The sequence below is a fragment of the Brienomyrus brachyistius genome, chromosome 7 (assembly GCF_023856365.1).
Source record: "Brienomyrus brachyistius isolate T26 chromosome 7, BBRACH_0.4, whole genome shotgun sequence".
Classification (NCBI taxonomy): domain Eukaryota; kingdom Metazoa; phylum Chordata; class Actinopteri; order Osteoglossiformes; family Mormyridae; genus Brienomyrus; species Brienomyrus brachyistius.
In genome coordinates, this window is record NC_064539.1 from 1042159 (window position 1) to 1062244 (window position 20086).

Sequence of the window (20086 nt, forward strand, 5' to 3'; positions counted from 1 at the left end):
TTTATTTTTAGTGTCACACACGCGGGGAAGCTGTGTCCCCATCGAACGCCCCGTCCCCCACATCTCGAACCCACAGCTCTGCTCACTGGACCAGCTCTTAGGTTCCTCTTGAAATTTTCCACACTTCTTAAACCTTCCTAGTCTCAGGCAAAGAGGCCAATAAAAAACGAGAACTAGGCTTTGTGATCTCTACCGAAAAAAAGGAAGACAAAACGTTAAGTCAGTAAGACTTCCCCTTTCCATTCCTCAGAATTCCGCAAATTAAAAACAGAACAAAAAAAAATAAGGATTCAAATTCTTAAAGCTTATACTCCCGTTTTTCATCGCTCCATTTCAAGCCTTTTTAATATCCAGAGATTAATGTTAAATTATAAGCAGGACACCTTCTTAAGAGGCGCTGATGATTCGACTTAAAACAGAAGAGATTTGTTTCTCTGCAAGGCGTATGAGTTTAGTACAGAAATACCTCAAATGTGTAACGTGCAGACAAAGTAAGTGTAGCCAGAACAGCAACCAGATGTGCCACAGCTCAGCAGAGGAAAATCACGGAAATCACAGTCATGGAAAACTCGCGTCCAAAAAGTGCAGCGGACGATGCATCTTCTGCGACTCGGGGCCTGACATTAACGTCCAATAAAGACACACAATCGGGACAAACACAGAGCACCTGCAGAGGTGATTTCGGTCTGGGTTCCATCACACACCCCCCCCACGGACACATTTAAAGCCATCCTGAGCTGCGTGGGACACCGCTTATAGACTCCAAGATGTCGACACGTTCTACCTTACTGTTCTAACCTGCACCGCACCCGCACCCCCCAAACTGCCGCTGAAAGAGGAATGACCAGCTCTCAGCATCACAATTACATCACACCAGGGGTGGGGCCACAGGGGCACTGGGCAGTATGCCTCAGAGTGCTCCCTCCCAATGAGTGAGTGAGTGAGTGAGTGAATGAATGAATGAATGAATGAATGAATGAATGAATGGTTACATTTATATTGCATGTTTCAAGAAAACCAGAGCGTTTTACAGAACCTTATGGAGTCACCTAATCTCCACCGCCGCTGTCTAGCACCCACCTGGAACCATTCTGCACCAGTATGGTCAGCACACAGTGCAGGGGCAGGAGAGAATTCGCCAGTTAGATATAGGGGATGATTAGGAGGCCAGATTTGATAGGACCACAGAGGGAAATTTTAGCCAGGACATCGCTGTACCACCTCTACTCTTTGGCAAGATGCCCAGGGATCTTTTATGACCTCGCAGTGCCCATGTCACTGCACTGGAGCACTGGGATACACACACAGCACTGGAAAATAAGATTGGCCACTCCGAAGCAATTATTAAATAAATAAATAATCCCTGCACCACACACTCTCTCAGGAGCCCCCCCGAGGTTAATTAAGGGTGCAGCACCTCATCACCACCACGGACGGTGAGGTCTAAGCCCCTGGCTTCTCAGAGTTTGAACTCTTGCACTCCCAGGATCACAGTGTATATTTAGCAGGGCGGCGATTTAGCTGGTTTTAGAAAAGAAAAGAAAAGAAAAAAAAACTGAAAGAGTTTAATAGCCGTGACTCAGTCGTGCCTTTTTATTACAGCAGCTAAACCCAGAGCCTTGATCGCACTGGTCCGCTGTCACCTTTTGTTCTGACTTAATTGTTTCTTCTTTAATATCCAGTTTGTACAATGGCAGCGTGGGAATGGCAGTGACCGTCGACCTCATTTACACCACCATCATCATCACCATGACAATCATCATCACGTTCACACCATAAGGAGCAGTTTTGTCTCGGAGCCCAATGACGGCGTTCCAGAATAGCAGAGACGTGTAGCAGCACTGACACGCTGCAGCAGATGGTGAGCTGCACCAAATTCCCACTGCCCATCCCTCTCCAGCCCTCCTCAGCCTCGCTCCTTCATTCACAGGGAACTTGGCGCCAACCGGACCTCTCTATGAGCCTTGGATCCTAACCAGCTGTCCGTCTCCAAGAAAGAAGGGGGACCGCCCTCATGTGGGATGTCGTCCTCTCTAAAGACAACAAGCAGAATCTCCAGGCCGGTCCAAGAGGTGATGACCAAGCAAGAACTTGGTTCTTCGCACTTGGTCAAAGTGACAAAGTCACTCAGCATTCATTTTGTAACATTTAAGTTGCTCAATGTTTTACTCAAAGAAATTTAATTTGATTGGTTCTACAAATAACTTTGCTTAGGAAATACTTATTACTCATCAAGCCTCACTGAGTGAGCTTATACTGTATCAGTCACAAGACACAGTCACAGAGTACTCAACTGCTTGGTTGAAACAAAATTTTGGTCTGGATTTTCACTTTCTGGACTTGAACTATTCACCTTTATGTATTACAGCAAGGTAACTGTTTAAGGAAAGTGGCATGGCTACTAAGACAAAATGAGCTAATTCTACTGCACAGTTTGTTTGCTAGTAGAAGGTGACTGATACTTCCTTCCATAGTGCCTGTCACATTAAACCAATGTCTGTGGGTCCTCGGGGCCCACAGACAGTCCACATTTTTGCTCCTACCAGGAGCTGGAAGGGAGCGAAAATGTAGACTGTTGGGCTGGGAGTTCAGAGGGAGCAAAAATTGTGGATCGGGTGTGGGTCCCCCAGTACTGGATTGGGAAACATTGCATTAAACTAACATACCCAACAGAACAGTTCAGTTCATGACGTACAGCTGCTAAGGACAGTTCTGGGAGACGGAACCGATCCACCTCCATGGAAAAATGAGTCACTCGTAAAAAAAACCCTGGTGACTCAAAGCATCTTGGGTAATGATGACTTGGCCACAGTACCCATTGCTCTGGGTCCTGCCACTCCCCAACTCTGGTTAGGCTACCAGCCATCCACACTGCCAGGACCAGCCCCTACACGAGTCTGCCCAAACTCCGTCTACAGTCTGAATCAGAGGCCAGGCCCAGAACAACACCAACGGACGAATCAATTTATGCATCCTCAGTCACAGAGATTGAAATTTCAGGTCCAGAAAGTAAAAATCTAGACCAAGATTTTGTTTCAAACAAGCAGTTGGGTACTGTGACTGTGACTCTATACTCAACTGGTTGGTTGAAACCAAATCTTGGTGTGGATTTTTACTTTCTGGAACTGAACTCTTCACCTCTGCTCAGCCATTGCACCAGTATGTCAAGGTAAAACAACTGAATAAACATCTAACCCCAAGGGACATTATGGTCATTACATCAGCTGGTTTTTTCCACTACACCCATTTATGTGTAAAAAACACTTCTCTAGTCACTATTGCATCAAAATGAGCTACAATCATACAGCTTTTGCTGCACGTCTGTCATATTACAACACTTACATTAGCCAGAAGACCACTCTCTACATTTCAACAGCTTATACTGCCTAAACCAGTGTTGCTCAATCCAGTCCTTGCTCACTCCCAGTGTTCCACGTTTTTGCTCTCTCCCAATTCCCTGGTCCAAACTATTCCTAAATGAGACAGAGGTACTTCCATCTTCATGTACATGAAAAGCTTGACATCTTATTTGGAGGATTAGATTGCAAAATGGGCAACCAAACTATGACGTTCTTCAGTTTCATTTTTCTTTTCCTCCTGTTCAACAGAAATGTGAGTAAATGTTCGATAACAAAAGATCATTATGGTAAAGGTATCCTGAAAAGCAGAATTGCAGTTTTCCCTTCTACTTCCTTCTAGAAAATGTATAAATATAAACTCAAGAAATAGAGGGTGCAGTGCAGATACAAAAATATCTATGATGGGTCTCCACTCCACAACGGCACCAACTGTAGTTGCAACAGAAGATGAATTGGATGGATTGGTCCTTAGTGGAAAAGATACTGACATGAATTATGAAGAAAATCCAAAAATATAATTGAGTCGGCAGAGTCAGACAGTCCCTGGAGCAACTGGGGGTTAAGGGCCTCACTCAGGGGCCCAGCGATACTGTAAAATCACTTTGCTGACCCTGGGACTTGAACTCGCGACCTTCCGATCAGAGGCAAAGTGACCTGATGTGTTGAATCAAACGGCCCTCAAACATGGCGCACCTTCGCAGTATTTCATAAGGGGTACGAGAAAATTGTGGGAATGGGCCTGTTTAATCTAGCTAGGTTCAATGGAAGGCACATGACTTTCGGGAGTCACTCAGCATGTGACATCACATCCCCAGATGTCCAGCTGGCTTGTAAAAAACACAGGAAACTGAAGGCTCCGCTTACAAGATGGAATTCAGATCAATCCATTTTGCTAAATCATTTCCTAGGCTCAGAGTCTGAAGGACAGCGGTCTGGAAGTGCGACAGCCCTCAACTCTGCCTGTCTTTATCTTCCTCGGCCCTCCGTGTCTCTCCGTGCCCCCCCCACACACACATCCGGGATGAGCCACAAGCTGGTCACTCCGAGCCGATACGTCCACAGTGCAGCTTCCAGATGGTGCGGCAAGCAGCTAAACATGCATTAGTGAGAGTTATCACTCCGGAATGCCGTGCTCAAATGCCGCCATGGGAGGCGCACGGATACTCTGATATGATCGGCACGCCTTTGCAGATCACGCAGGGGCGGCATTGCAATTCTGCTGCTGAAGTTGACTCCCGCTGATTACAACCGTTTCCTAAATTGGACTCGCCATAGGGTGTCCTTTACAACATCAGGATTACCTCACCTGAAATTCTTCATCCTAACAACATGAACATGTGGATTATTGGCAAACGAGAAGCCAAAGGGTCCCATTCTCCTACATTTTTCTCATTTGGTAGAGACTTATATCCAAAGCGGCATACATTTTGACAAAGCAGGATCAGTCAGTTCCTGGAGCAACTGGGGGTTAAGGGTCTTGATAATGGACTTAAAGGTGACATCACCTTTCTGATCATGGGATTTGAAAAAGCAACCATCTGATCGTAGGCAGAGTCCCAACTCACTGAGCCAAAAGCCTAGACTAAAGAATCATGCAAGGACCTATCATATTGGACAACACCAATGTGGATTTTGACCCCGTCATAGAGCTAGGTTCATTCCGGGTCTGAGTTCAACACCATAAGTCAGGGGTGGCCAATCTTACCCAGAAAGGGCAGCTGTGTGTGGAGGTTTTTGCTGCAACTCCCTAATTAGATTACTAATCAGAGGACTGATTGGCTGAAGAGTCCTCACACCTGGGCTTTACCAGCTGACATATAGGTTACCCCAAAAACCCACATACACACCGGCCCTTTGCGGATAAGATTGGCCACCCGTGCCACAAATGCTCAAATCCACTCCGTTCAGCAGAGCAACACTCAAAGATCATGCAAAGTCCCTCAGAACTGTCAGTATTCCATGAGGGCCTTTAAAAGATTAAAGAAAATAGGCATGAACCAGTCACTACTTTTTTGGGATGCATTACATCCCTCAGCAAAAACTCAGAGAGGAGTTCAAAGCATGCGAGTGATCAAAATCGACACAGACCTAATAATATTCCTGCAGTGGCTGGTCATTGGGTCAGAAATAACTACAACTACTTGCACAAGGCTCTCGACCAGCTTAAACATTAAGCAAAATACTTCAGATGTGCTTCATTTCAGCTAGTTGAAAACAAACAACGACTGAACAATTCATTTATTTTATTTTTGTCCAGAAGCCAAATTCCCTAAAATGACGGAAACGCGGCCGGCAGGCCGTGAATTTCCGCACGTGAACGTGAGTTTAACGACTGGGCTCCTCCTCACTCCCCCACGCCCACCGGTCAGATAAGAAGGCCTTTAAACGACTCCGGCATTGAAGAATGTAAGCAGTAACTCTTGAACATCTGTTCAAGTGTAATCTATCGTGTAAAAAATCCCAGCGGCTTTAATCGCTTCTGGCACTGCACTCACGCTGTACCGAGGGGTGATAGAGAGCTGAAGTACAATGAGAGGAGAGACCAGTCACTTAACGTAAAAAGTAACGTAAAAAGTAAAATGCAACCTAAGTTGTTAACATTTTAATACGGGAAAACTAACCATTCATCTGACACGCTGAGGTTCACCTCAAGCAACCATTCAAAACCAAAATGTCTGTGTGTCTAGGTGCGGCTGATGTCCCATCTGACTACCGTCCGGCTGGCTCTCATTTGCCGTGCGGGAACAAGACTGGAATGCGATTGCGCAACAGGACTTGTGGGATTACATTACGGCAGCGCTGGTCGAGGAGTCTGCATCAGCCATGCAGACTATGCGTAGATGAAAATACAGCTGGATTTGCCACCAGCAATGCTCTACAAAGCATTCCATTTTAACCCATGGGACTAGGGGCGGGAAGGCGGGGGGGGGGGGGGGGGAATCTGGAACCAGGATTTGTACAGCTGGCTTTTTTCCTTTAGGTATAAACACAAGGTAGATGTGTCAGCATTTTCAATTAACTTTACAAACACTGGTCTATTATGGGGGGGGGGGATGTCTGAGAGGTGACAAAAAAGGGTGAATTAACTGTTTTGCTTCACAATATGGACTCTGCACAGAAAGGCAGGCCAGCATCTTCTCCCGCAAATCATTCGTGGCGAGGTATAGAACAGAATGAAATAGTAAATACACACAGTATACACAAAAACAATAAAGGGTAAAGCAATACAGTGAATACAAAATATACACATAACTGTACAGAACTTACAACAAACAAGATCCAAATGGACCAAACACCGAATGGAATTTTTGTAGCGTTTGTGGCATTTTGTACGTGGACGGCTTGTAGCTGGAAGGAATGCCTTAAAACGTCATAGTTACCTGCCGCTAGCTAACCAGGCTCTAAGAAAGAGTGTCATTCTGAGGACGAATGGTGCTCTTTATAAAAATAGCGATTTTCAGTCTCATCCTCCCTTCCTGGGACAGTCCTATTGCTGAATCTGCTTTTTTTAACGGGCTTATTCAGACCATGAGGTAAGGCCAGCATGTTGGCATCACTGGGCCAACAGTTTCAGAGGACATTTCGTCACTCACGCGGCTTATCAGGGGCCAGACCCATCTTGGGACACAAGGATTCAAACCTCGGCAAGGAGAACTAGATAGCACCCCACTCCCCCCGCGGTCAACAACAGACCAGTGGGTCAAAGGCCGCTGGAAGTGTCTTTCAGCCATATCAGTGAAAAAGTTTCTCAAGTACTTCTCAATGAGACGCAACAGTAAATAAGAGCAGGAACAGCAAACGGCCTGCAGGAAACGTGTTGCAATAACAAGCCAGCTGACAAACTCAAGCTTCGTCTTGCAGGCACATTCTGCATTCTGTTGTGTTGACGTGTCGCATACCAAGCTTTACCACCTGCACGACTAGCGGGGGTCTCTCCCACAGATCCTTACTTTAAGACGACAAATCAAACTAATTATGGATCCATCTGCAGATGTTTAGCGCCATTCTTTGCAAAAGTCACGTTACAAAGAAAGCTTATAAATAGCTTATACAGTCACAAGTCTCTTCACACTGTTGACTTTTGATCTTATCGGCTGTGTTCAGCTCTGTCCCAACTGATCCAGCACATCTGCTGTAGCAAGCAGCCCGAACAGACAGGCCCAAAGAGACGAGATGCACTTGGGAGTCTGTGGCTCCAACCGCAAGTGATAGGCAGTCAGAATGCTGTTTATTCGCTCAGCTCTCTTGCTTGTAGAAGGCGAGGGGACCCAACTGTCTCGAGGTGAACCTGTTGGTATCCAACATAACTATGCACAGAAACAAAGACTGCAGCTCAAATTGTGGTGACGAAAAGGATGTGTTCTTACTAAGCATTTCCTCCACAAACCTTACAATCAACTTATACCAAAACGCACACTGTTCAGAACCTCCTTTCAACTGTTGGCCACAGTTTGAGTAGTATTGCCTGCCAACTACCCTAACACCGCTATTATTAATAATTAATAATAATAATAATAATAATAATAATAAGGTGTGGTCAAGCCGATGTTGAATCCAGGAGACCATGCACATGATACACATCCAGTCTTTTCTCTGGGTCTCCAGACTTCCCAACAATGTTCATTGTTGTGATGATTGAGCCCATCCTGCTCCACTTTCACTATCAACTTTTCCAGCCATTACAGTATTTTCCAATGGATTAATCTGGTGTATTTACTGCATTTAAGAAGTTAATTTTAAGGTTTAATCATCCAAAAGCACTACAGGCTAGAAGAACAAGCATGTCTGTCTGCAGTTATTCCCTCAGAGACGTCCTTGAAGTTCTCTGACAGAACAGAGCATGCATTGTTTTCCAAACCTAGGATGGTATGCACATGCATGCAGCACTCAGACACCCTCATCTGCTGTTCTGCGCAGCACATCAGAGCCAATCTGTCTCTCCGGTTTATCTATTAAAAGATTTTCAAGATTACTGCAGCATCACAAAGCAGAAGGCTTGAGAAAGGATGCAACCCATAGGAAACAAAACCTTGTTACCCTGCCCAACTCCTAAAATAAGCCAGAACCTTGCTGGTCTGCGGCAAAGACAGTGCATCATTCTTTCAAAGAGCGGCTCTGAGCAGATTCACAAGGATGCATTCTACAGGGAGAAGACAAGGCGGACCTCGGACCAGAACCACTCTTCTACGGCAGCGTTTTCCAATCCGGTCCTCGGGGACCCACAGACAGTCCACGTTTTTGCTCCCTCCCAGCCTGGGAAACACTGTTCTATGGCGTTTGGATTCTGAGCAGGAACACCGGCTCTGTTTCAGACATCATGGATACACCAGCCCAGCAGCTCCATGGCAGAATTCCAGCCCGCATTCCTTTGGAATTCCGCTAACGATTCTCCGCGGGGTCCAAGCCAGCACAGAGCGAGGTCTCTCGCTCCTGGTCGGGCGGCTGAAGGAAAACGGCACACTTGCTTTATTTGTTCCTCGGAGGGTGCAGGAATGCAAGAGCAAGTTTTTCAACAAGTTACTCGGGCATGTAAGGGGAAAGATGAAGGCAAAACGGTGTCTTATCATGCAGTACAGCAGATTCCTCCAGAAAGGCTTTATCTGCCCGTCTTGAAAGACAGATTATACTCTAGCCACTGCACATAAAATGGAACTATTCTTTGTTTTCAGAAGACTCTCTTGTCTGGGTGTTTTAGCTTGTATATCCAGAATTGTAAACGTACAGCGAATGGGAAAGGTAGGCTGATGCGTGCAGGTCAGCGTGTGCCTCCAAGCGTCAGGACTCTGTGCCTCCGATTCGAAAGTCATGCTGGCTAGAAGAGCGATGTCACCGATGGACCTTTAACCCCAGCTGTAACCCCAGCTGTTCTCTGATCCTCATTTGCATGTCGCTTTGGATAAAAGCGTCAGATAAATAAATGCAACGTGAATCATGAACTTTGGGATTTCAGCAAGTGAATCTGCTCTTTAATCAAATCTTACTCATCACAAAACTTTGACAGTAGATTAGAGCACAAGTTACATTCATTAAGATCTAAAAGGCCAAATCGGGTCGTGTTTGTCAAGCCCTGCGCCCTGTGAGTGCCGGGCACGGTCAGAGAACCGTGGCCCGATTACATGAATGGAGACAACTTAGCGAAATGTAAATCCAATTACACTGTGAAATCTCACCATTCTCTGGCTGAACGTACTCCGAGGAGTCCTCTGTGTTAGGCGAATTAGGGTCACATTTACAACCAACGCACATCTTTAACTTACCGCCCCCCTCCCCACAGGACATGAAGCCCAGGGACACTCAGTTCATCAAGGTGGTGGCAAGCCAAATCTCCATGATCTCTGAATGCGGGGGTAACGCTGACACTGCGCTCAGCGACCTGGTGTCCACAATGTCCACCCCCCAAACTCAGGCATTTCCCAAAGCAGAGCGACTTGTTTACTATGCGCCCAAGTACTTCCGCCCCCCAACACTCCACTGTAAAACACCCCCCTCCCCCTACATCTGGGCAGATGAGACACACATCTGACACCTACGTTTGAGCCTCAGTACTTCCCACAGCATCCTGCAGGTAACTCACCAGGCAAGGTGACCACACAACTTGATCCCAGCTAGAGGCTGCGGTGCACGGACTCACTAAACCTGCCATTCTGCATCACTAGCCATCGAGACACAACAAAGAATCACTGGCGTAATGCTGAAGCCAAGCTCCTGTGATCCAGATCTGAGAACCTTAAGGGCTTTAACATGTCATTTTGTCTGACAGTCAAGAGTAATCAGACATAAATATGTGGCACTTACTTCCTGAACTTCCTGGAAAACAGGAAGAGAAAGTAAGAAGCGTCCCTAGTTGGGGTATAGTTCGGTACAAAGGCTGCATGAGAGACAAACAGCAGATGGCTTACTAAATAAAATGTTAAATAACAGTTTACAGAAGACCTATAACAGCTAAGGGGTAAAGATATTATGCTCCATACCGAGTATTAAGGAAACTGATCAAAATCTACTCATTTCTGACTCCAAGTATGGGTGCCATAGCCTGGCTGTGTCACTCAGCATCAGAGTACAGCTCCATGCAGGACGTCGAAATGGCCTAAAGAGGGAACAGGAAGACGGTGGGACGTTGCAGAAAGTGACCATGTGACCTCTGAGGTACGTGTGGGACGTGGGCGTACCGAGAAACTTCCTTCTTTAGACTCCTCTCGTAATACAGTCGTGCTCAAGAAACTCTTCCCTGTAGGAGGATCCCGTGTGTGAAGAGGCTACAGCCGCAAGCAGAGTCGGGGAGAGCTGGCCAGTTTGACAGGAGCGCTTAGACCTTCTCCAGGAAGTCCCTCTTTCTGCATCCTAAGAGCTCACTTCAAATGAGGCAGTCCTGCCCACGACCAGTGCCCCCCAAACAAGGCAACGCGCCACCCGTTTTCAGGGGGCGGAGCCAGCTGACGCCATGAGGCACCACCTTGGCCCCAGATGTGAGAAGCAGCAAGAATTTCTCTAGATCATCAGCTAACCATCCCCACTCCTCCTGACTCTCGCAGGACACCATTACCGCCATGTGCAGGGAGCCCAGTACCTTAGACCCGGCTTTGCTATGGGCCACCAGGGGCAGCACAAAGCAAAACCGACCCGAGAATCAGCCAGGAGACAGAAGAACCCAGAACAATATAATGCAGCCGCAGGGAAACCCTGGTTTTCCAATCAGAGTTATAAACAAGGCAATAAATACAGTAAATACATATTTTAACATATTATTTATAGACTAATGCAAAAGGTATTTAATTATAACATTTTAAACTCACAAGTCATTCCCTTTAAGTATTTTTGTTTTCAAGGTTCAGTTCTTATTTCCTGTTAAATCATTTGAATACACTTAAAGCACAATGTTTAAAGCATTATAGATATCTTCATAATGCATTATAATGCATTCATAAAGCATTATAACCATAGCTGTAAATATTTATAAAAGACATCACAATTTCACAATGCATTATAATGGCTTGTACTAACCATTATAATGCATTATGAAGGTTTTATAATGCATCATGACGACTGCTTTAAGTAACTTGTTACAAATTATTCTTTTTTGTTCCCCCTAAAACTGAGACTAATACGAATTAAATTTTCCGCTATTTATTGAAGTTTTTTTAGGGACGCTCCCCATTTAAACAGCGAACAGTGTGTATATTATCTGCACAATAATCACTGGATCAGGACTTGACAGGCAAGAGAAACATTGTGCTCAAGTAGACAAAAAAAAATAAGACTCAGCTAAAAAATAAGCTTTTTTATTATTTACACCGTGTGATATAAGAGGTTCAGTTAATCATCCAAAATGATAATTGATACTTGAAGGCTGTAACACATTGCAAAATCATTACGGGCCGCAAGAATCCAACAGGGATCCAAAACAAATGATTTCTTTAGCCGAAGGAATCGCAGCATGCGTCGCTCTGACCGAATATGGCCAGGCTGAACGCACAGCCAGCGCCTCGCACCTTACAGCGCTGCAGCTGAGCAGATCTCCTAAACAGGAATAAAAGCAGCACATCTGACACACACAAACACGCAGGCGCGCAAAGATTCAGTACTGGGTCATTCGTACGCATCACACTTTGTTTTACCAAACTAGGGACCACTGTCTTTCCGCGAGAGAGTGAGAGAGAGATTTGAATTCATAAAACTTTATATTACTCTATCAAACAGTGGTCTCTGTTTAGCTGCACAAAAAGCCTTGAATTAACAGACATGCCCAGTAAGAAAAGCATAATAAAGTACGTTTCAGGAAAGCTGGACTTCTGCCGTCACCGGTGACCAATAAGCCAGCAATACTGGATTAAATACGAATGTCAAATGATCTTTACGAATGATGGCTCAGAAAGTAAGTGGCACCTCAAGCTAACAGGCAGGAGGTACAGCCAAACAAACCAGAGTGATCTACACGTCCCCCATCCACTAAACCCACCGTTAATCAAACATAAGAGAAGGACTCAAGTGAATTCAGACAGAAATTCAAGCCGAAATTAAAATCTAATCACTGTCCCTCCAGTAGAACTTGTTCAGCATGAAAGTTATGAACACAATGACACAAGGGGTTCTACAGAAGCCTTTCACCAGCACTGATACACCACAGAAATCTGCATCAGGTGGGTAGAAAATATTTATATTAATACAGCAAATGCTTTTTTCCCCAAAGCAGTCAGGGTTTAAGGCCTTGCTCGGGGGCCCAACGGTGATAGGATTACTCTGCCGGCTACGGGATTCAAACCCACAATATACAAGACCCAAAGCACAGACATCTGACCCGGTGATTAAAACGTTTTACTATGAGAGAATCCAAATCATCCTCACAGATTTCTTCGGCAAGCACATTATAAATCCCCTGCTGCTCTGAAGCTAACAAGATCTTGAACAATTACAATTATAAAGCCATGTGTGTAGGTGGCGTGTTTCTCAGCGGGTTGATCGGAAGGTTGCTGGTTCAAATTCCAGGCCCTTTAACCCCCAAAATTTTGCTCCAGGGACTGTCTGACCCAGTTCTCTCAAAACTGTACACTGCTTTGGGTAGAAGTGTCCGTTAAGCAAATAAAAAGGAAGTAGAGTTTTCACATAAACTAACTGTCCACCCTTCATCCGCTGAGGCTCACCGGCTGCAGATGGATAAATCAAACACCTGCATTGGTGTCGACGTGCTCAAACTAAAGATGAAGCCAAGGCAGGAGCTGTGGCAGTGCAGCTTGTGGGCCGGCGTCGTTCTCCTGGGGGGCCGGCGAAATCCTTCTCTGGGGGCCCCGGACTCCGAAAAGCACAAAGGCAGCGTTATTCCCACCGGAGCCACTCACAAAGCCGCACATTGTGCCCTAAATGGTGACCTTGTTAAACGGGGCCTCATATACGAGCCGTTCCCTGATAGAACATTTCACACCCACAGAGAGGGCATCTCATTAACAGATAATGAAGAACTCATCTGGACATCACTGCATATGAACCTGGCCGCTGGCAGAAGACATTGCATATTTGGGAAGCATCCTTTCTCAAGCCTCTCCTCAAGGCCAGCATCTGACCAAACACCCATCCATGTATCCATTCATATGCTTTGCAATAACACTTATTCAGATACAGAGTACTTCATCCCGGAGGGAACGGCTCACAGACTGCACAGCACGCAACCACACAAAAAGACAAAAACAGACAATACAAACTACCATATAAAACAATTTCTATATATAGATATAAGACATGTAGAGATGGCAAAAAAATACATGGGTGAAATATTGCACAAGAGAGACAGATAGAGACAAAAATAGGTATTATTGCACGTAGTGCCCTGAGTGATTCATCAGTTGTACAGTCTAATCGCTGTCGGAAGGAATGATTTCCTAAGGCATTCAGTGAAGCATCTTGTGCTGATCTTTGAATCTGCTCTGGTGCCGCAACAGGTCACAGTGGCCTTGGGGCTTCTCCAAGGAAGCAGGGTGGGGGACACTCTGAAAGTGATGTCAGTCTATCTCACACACACACACACACACACACACACACACACACACACACACAACAGGCAAGAGAATACTCCTCTCAGCAGAGGCTGGGGTGGGGCAAACTCTACCCCACAACCCTGGAGGTGAAACAACTTCAACCCAAGAAGTTTAACAAAGATGAGAAGCTTATGTTTTCAGTTGTTTTTGTATGACTCACACCCACTTTCCATTCGCTAACATTCTGTGGTAGATATCAGCATGAACGATTTATCAGTTATCAGAATGAACAATTTCACTTATCTGAGTGTATTTCTTTTATTATTTAAACAGAATGAATGGAGCAAAGCCTAATGATCAAAAAAGTACAAAATCGAAGAATTCTACAAACGATTGAAAAAACCAAGCCAGCACCGCAGCCTGGCAAGTCACCCAGTAAAGAGCAAGTCCAGGGACCCCAGGCTGCCTTCAGCAGCCGGACAACACATTTATACGAGCATGAAAGGAGGTAAGTGTCACTGCATAAAAATAGCAAATGCTAAAACAGCACCACTTGTATTTGACAAAGGAAATCACGTTATTCCACGTGTCACAAAAAAAACTGAATCCGGAGAAAGCAATAAAAATGTTTGTCATCAGTACAAACAGCCAGGGTGAAACTTGAGAACAGAAGTTCCTGACTTAAAGACTGTGGTATCCAGGAAATAAGGGAAAGAGAGGCTGAGGTGATGCCCAACTGATGTGACACACTTACAATTTATTTAGCAGATACTTCCATCTAAAGCAACATCTGCTTGAGAAGCAGGGAGAGGCTGTCCCTGCAGCAGTTTGGGAGTTAAGGGCCTTGCTCAAGGGTCCAGCAGTGAAATTACCCTGCACAGTCAGGGACTCAAACTAGCAACCATCCGATCAGAGGCACAGAGTCCAGACTGCTCCCACCCAAAGCTAGCAGCAGGGCCACCAAAAGGGATAATTAGGATGACTCCAAGGGCCCCTGAAATCAACTGGATTGGTCTGGGTTGGGGGCCCGATATGGAATGCTTTCATGGGACCCAAAATCAACCAAACAGGAATTTTGGTTTATCAACCCTTAAATGGAGGAATTTCTGCTGCATTTCAGAAAACCACTTGTTTTAACACAAAATGCTTGCACGTTTTAGTGCATTAACTAAACTTCACGCATCCCGTCCAGGGCCACCGCCTTCTGCAACATGCTCACAGCGCTGTTTTACTGGACAAGCCAGTACGCAGGACGGAAGGACGGATGTGCACAGATTGGTGGATTTTATTAACCATGGGGGAGGAAGGCAAACAGCAGCAAACATCCAATACTGCAGATTAAAATGGACAGGGGAAATATTAGATGAGAGACGAGAAACATGTCGTGATAAGGCAAAAACGTACACTGTACACAGGAGAGTATATTAGCCTGGAAAGACGCTATGGAACACAGGTAAACGGATTTCATTTCGGTGTTCTGAATGTAAAAAGAAGGTTGAAAGTAGAATTTAAAGTGCTAACCACAATTATTTGCATCACGATTAACAGTGAGGGAAAAAAAGCAGAGGCAGAAAGAGCCCTCAGTCTTACTGCTGCCCACAGCGAGAGAGCATGAAGAGCTTATCGCCCCCGAGGTTCAGTCAGTGGCTGCTTCTGATGCTGCCCCTATCGCTCATTTGCATGTATGGCTTAATTTTAGGCCATCTCAAAATACAGCCTCTCGGGTCCTTGGCCTGGTGTTGACGGCTGCGGTAGACAGATCACTGTAACCTCCCATCGAAACAGATCCACTAAGACTGCCACACGGCTAAAGGCAAACAAAAGCAGCTCGGTGACAGACACTGGGGACGGCGGGCAGACTTCCTGACACACCAGCTTGAGAGTGGTTAATGATGTACGGCAACGCAGCGAGGACCCCAGGAGACCACTTGGTGCCACCCTGGGCAGTCCTGCCTAAACTCCAATTATGTGGGTCATCGGAAAAATTAACATCGGGGGTATTTAAGGGGCACAAAGACCAAAAAAGTAGAGACAGTCCAACAAGACAGTACCAATTAACAGTAATTGTTTTCAAACACATTAGGCTCACAGCATAGTCATTACCCCTTTGCATAAATCTTTTAGTTCATATCGTGCCTGACACTTCCACTGAACTTAACTCTTTCCTCAATTTTTAAAGCGGCGCTCTTGCGGACTGTCTACTGATTACCGACAAAAACCAATCAAGTAACCGACGGAAAGGGCGCGTCCAAATCAGGAGTCCCATCGCCCAAAACCGCTGATGTCACGTTATGGCTTCATTTGATTTTGACCAATTTGCTTTTCCTTACGTTTATTTTTCCTATTAATATATATTAAATCCCATGCACGAAAACCGCTCCGAGAGACCATGGAAGGACCAAAAAAAAACATTTTCCCTAGATACCATCAATACAGAGCTATGGGTGTCATCTATAAGGAATCCATGAGCAACACAATCTGACCAATCAGCATGTACCTCAGCACTATTCTGAGTCATATTACTAATGTTGTACTTACGGCTCATGAGGGCCCATTACAGACGGATGGGGACGGCCGGCTTGGTCCGGCACGTATTTAAACATTTTATTGCTTTGTGTAACTGTCCAATCAGCACTCCACAGTCCATCATTTACTTACAGAAAAAAATTGTTATGAATATTATTTAATTAAGCTAAAAGCAAAACTATGTAACAAACGCAAAAAGAACAACGTTTCATACAAGTTATTCACATCGGTCATACCCTGAACTGAGAAAATCACTATACAACTTATATATACAACTTATAAGTATTTACCATAAACCACCATCAGCATAACTATTACTTTAGGGAAGGTAGAAACAAATCAATGCACTACAACTGTTCTTTTAAAAACTTTTACAGTTGTGTCTGAATATTTTATTTTTGCCTGCCATTTCCCATGTTTTCATTTACAGCATTGCTAAAAATCCATAGCCAACAGCTATATAATGTCGAGAGGCACTCTGTCACAAGGAAGTAGACGCCGCTGTTGCAATCGTTACTCCCAGAAGGCAGATATTTTCTGTCCGCCCCGACAATTACGTGTAACAAAGGTGCAGCAAGCACGGCGCATAAGTACAATGACAGATAAAGGCTCGTGGTACAATAACTGCTTAAAGGCGAAGTTTGTTTGAGTTTTTTGTCGTCGACATAAATCCATAATGGGACAAAAAAAATCAGGTCAACAGAGTCGTTCCCAATATCAAGTAATGACTGTCACGCAGCCGGTTAGCTGTGTCATTTATAAATCGGTTGTCGTCGTTTCATGTCCCAAAATACCCCGCCGATTTTCATTAAACCCTACAAATGCCCTTTAGCTAGGCATCGTGTACTTTATCCACGGACGTCCGGGCAATCGGGTCATGACCCGACAGGAACGTTACAGATAATACCACCTCGACAAAATACCGTTAGAAATAGCTATCAATGAATTATAACACGCCTTTCACAGATCAGTACAACTTTTTTAATACTTCCCAAACGCGCGGATTTAAAAGCACACACAGGACGCGAGATCGGAACTGCGTTTTGCTGGTCAGCGTAAATATAACCCAGACTTTTAGCCTTGCATCACTTGCATCAGTCCACCCCGGAGAAGATTTATCAGAAGTGGGATTTTTATATATGAGGCCATCATAGCATGCACATAGGGTACTTCTCGCTCGGCGTAAGGGCTGACGTGTTCGGGGTATGTGCAGGCGGGCACAGAGGAGCTTCAGCTACAAGTACGATCAACACTTTCTACGGGCAAAAAAAAAATAAAAATTTAATAAAAAACGCCTCCCGCATTTCCAAGTCCGAGATTAAGGACTCAGACGATCGCATCGGTCCGGCACAAACTTCCTGATCGCAGAGACGCCAAAGTAAAAGCCGAAGGAAAAACTGGGTTCCCGGAAGGCATAGCCCACTTTTACAAGGGTAGCGCTGTCGCCCTGCGTTAAATGTCGGAAAGAAACTTCACACCCTAGGCAAGCTGAAACTTTTTTTCTCCTCCCCTGCCCAACTCGTACAAGCAAAGCCCTTCGCCGTACTTGCCTTTCTCCTCGTTTGCTCACGCTCGTCGTCCCCCTACTCGAAATCGAAACAGCGGATAAAATTTCCCCGTCCCCAGCTTCAAGCGATGGTCCAAGCGCTGGTGTGTGTCAGATGGTAATTTTTTGCTCTTTCTCTGCTCCTTCCCTGCCCCGATCCTCACAGACGGTGCAAAAACTCCACCCTTCAGTAACGTTGCAGTCTGGGGAGGAAGTGGAAGCAAACCGTACGATTCGTCTAAAACCCGGGCGCTTTTTCGCGGCTGATACTTAGTAGCAAACACGAAGATTGGCCTCGGTTCGTTATAGTCGCTTTTAGTTTAGTTGAGGTTATTTTAAGTGCAAAATTTAAAGATCTGATCGCCCCCACCCACCCCAAAACATCTGCAAAATACTTAAAAGACCTTTGATCCAGGATTGCATTTGGTTTGAATGTATTTAGGGCAGTTTGTTTACATTTTAAATCCGTTTGCTGTTTACTTTGTGCTAAAAAGGCAGAGATCTCATTTTTTGAAGAAAGGCAGCGCTATTAATTTAAGTCGAACAATTAAAGGAATGCTTTAGTAGGCAAGTGAGTATATACGAGTATTGTAAAAGAAAGCGGTGTCCTGGTTTATGCTAATCCGCTGATTTATGGAGAGCCCTAAATAGTTCAATTATGTACGCTAAACTGATCAACAGATGTAAAAGGCCAGGGGTTGATTTAATATTTACTTAATGCTTTTATCAGACGATTAAAACATCACTCTATCAATACTATGGCATGTCGGCACAGTGGGAAATGTGATTAGCGTAGACAATTTGTCTGCGAAACACCATTTATTTACTATGCCAGTCATCGGAATAAATGGGAATTCGTCTTTTAATTGATGGAACCCCCTCCCGGTTGATTTTACTGAGGTGGGGGGCTTTTAAAGTGCTGAACTCATTGAATCTGCCAGGATCTTGCCTATGCTAATCACTTATTCAAAAACGTTTCTGAAAATATATAAATATTCATATTCTCAGGTGAGGACTGCTCGGCTGAGTCGGGTCAGTTTTAAGGGTGTGTCGGGGCAGGGTTATAGCTAGAAATTCCCAGTTTGATGGATCCAAGGGCCCCTAACATGCTGAGGGCCCTGAATCTGTCAGAGAACCCATACTGCGCCCCTGGTGATGCAAGTCAGTTTTCCTTTTCTGCTGACAAGGCCTGTTTCCACTCAATCCCTTTTAAAGACAAAGCTAATTCAGCATGACAAGCTACCTCCTTTAACAATTCAAGCCCACGCTGCAGCATTTCTTCAAGGCTACAAGGGAGTGTCTTTCCCGGACAGACAACAAAGCTGCGATTCACAAGACGCAAGTTCTAAATGTCTGGATCGACAAGCGCCGCGCTCCCAGTCCTCCAAAGTGCCCCCAATACACGGGTATTATGGCAACTTTGCCTCCAATTAAAACATCCTTGATATTTGGTAACATCTGGATAGCGTTTCTGCCTGCGTGATTTATTATTGAAAGACAGATGCATCAACTATTTCTTAAATTGTCTTAAAACTACATTTTCCCCTATATATCATAAGCAACATGTCATCCTGGTTTAATAAATAATAAATGTTTTAGGACCAGCATGGTATACTAGGCCAAATAGCAATGTTTTAGTTATTTGCTCTTAACTTGCAAAATACCACTTGTAACGCAAGAATAGTTGCGTGGGTTGCTGAGGTTAAGCCATAGGCTAATTGTCGCTTTAAAAGAACGCATACACAAGCCACACTCGAAAACTGTTTAAAAATATGGCAAGCGACTTTTTAAAGCACTCGCTTCTTGTTCTACGTATTTGTTTTCCTATGATGATATATAAATGTCTGTCAGTACGTTGAGTATGTATTATTGCGTTTGTCATTTCAATGGCTCCACCTAGTGTTGTCCTCCTAGTATTGCAAAACACTTAACTACACTATAGGACTAAGTGACATGATTAAAATAAAATTCCCCCACGATAGATTTCATAGAGCGGGGGTAGGGGGTGTTTGCAAACGATACTGCACTGCTACTGATAAAATTTGCTGGGCAGGGGGACTGGCGACGAAAGCAGATTATAAACTTAATTTTAGAATATTCAGAAAATCGCCTCGTGCCCCACAGTTTGAGAATCACCGACCTGCACAATGTTCCTGGGAAGTCTACAAAAATATTTGCACAATGAATTT

The 20086-nt window shown here is 44.8% G+C and overlaps 1 protein-coding gene across 2 annotated transcripts in view; it reads right to left on the bottom strand.

Annotated features, from left to right (window-relative positions):
- tln1 (talin 1) overlaps window positions 1-18185 on the bottom strand; it is a 73944-nt gene extending 55759 nt beyond the window's left edge. The window contains exon 1 of one of the 2 annotated variants that reach the window (XM_049019307.1): window positions 17902-18181. The gene's annotated coding sequence lies outside the window, so the exon portion shown is untranslated. Of the gene's footprint in view, window positions 1-17901 lie in introns of both variants that reach the window. The other variant, XM_049019309.1, reaches the window with a different exon arrangement.
- Between the last annotated feature and the right edge of the window lie 1901 nt (window positions 18186-20086).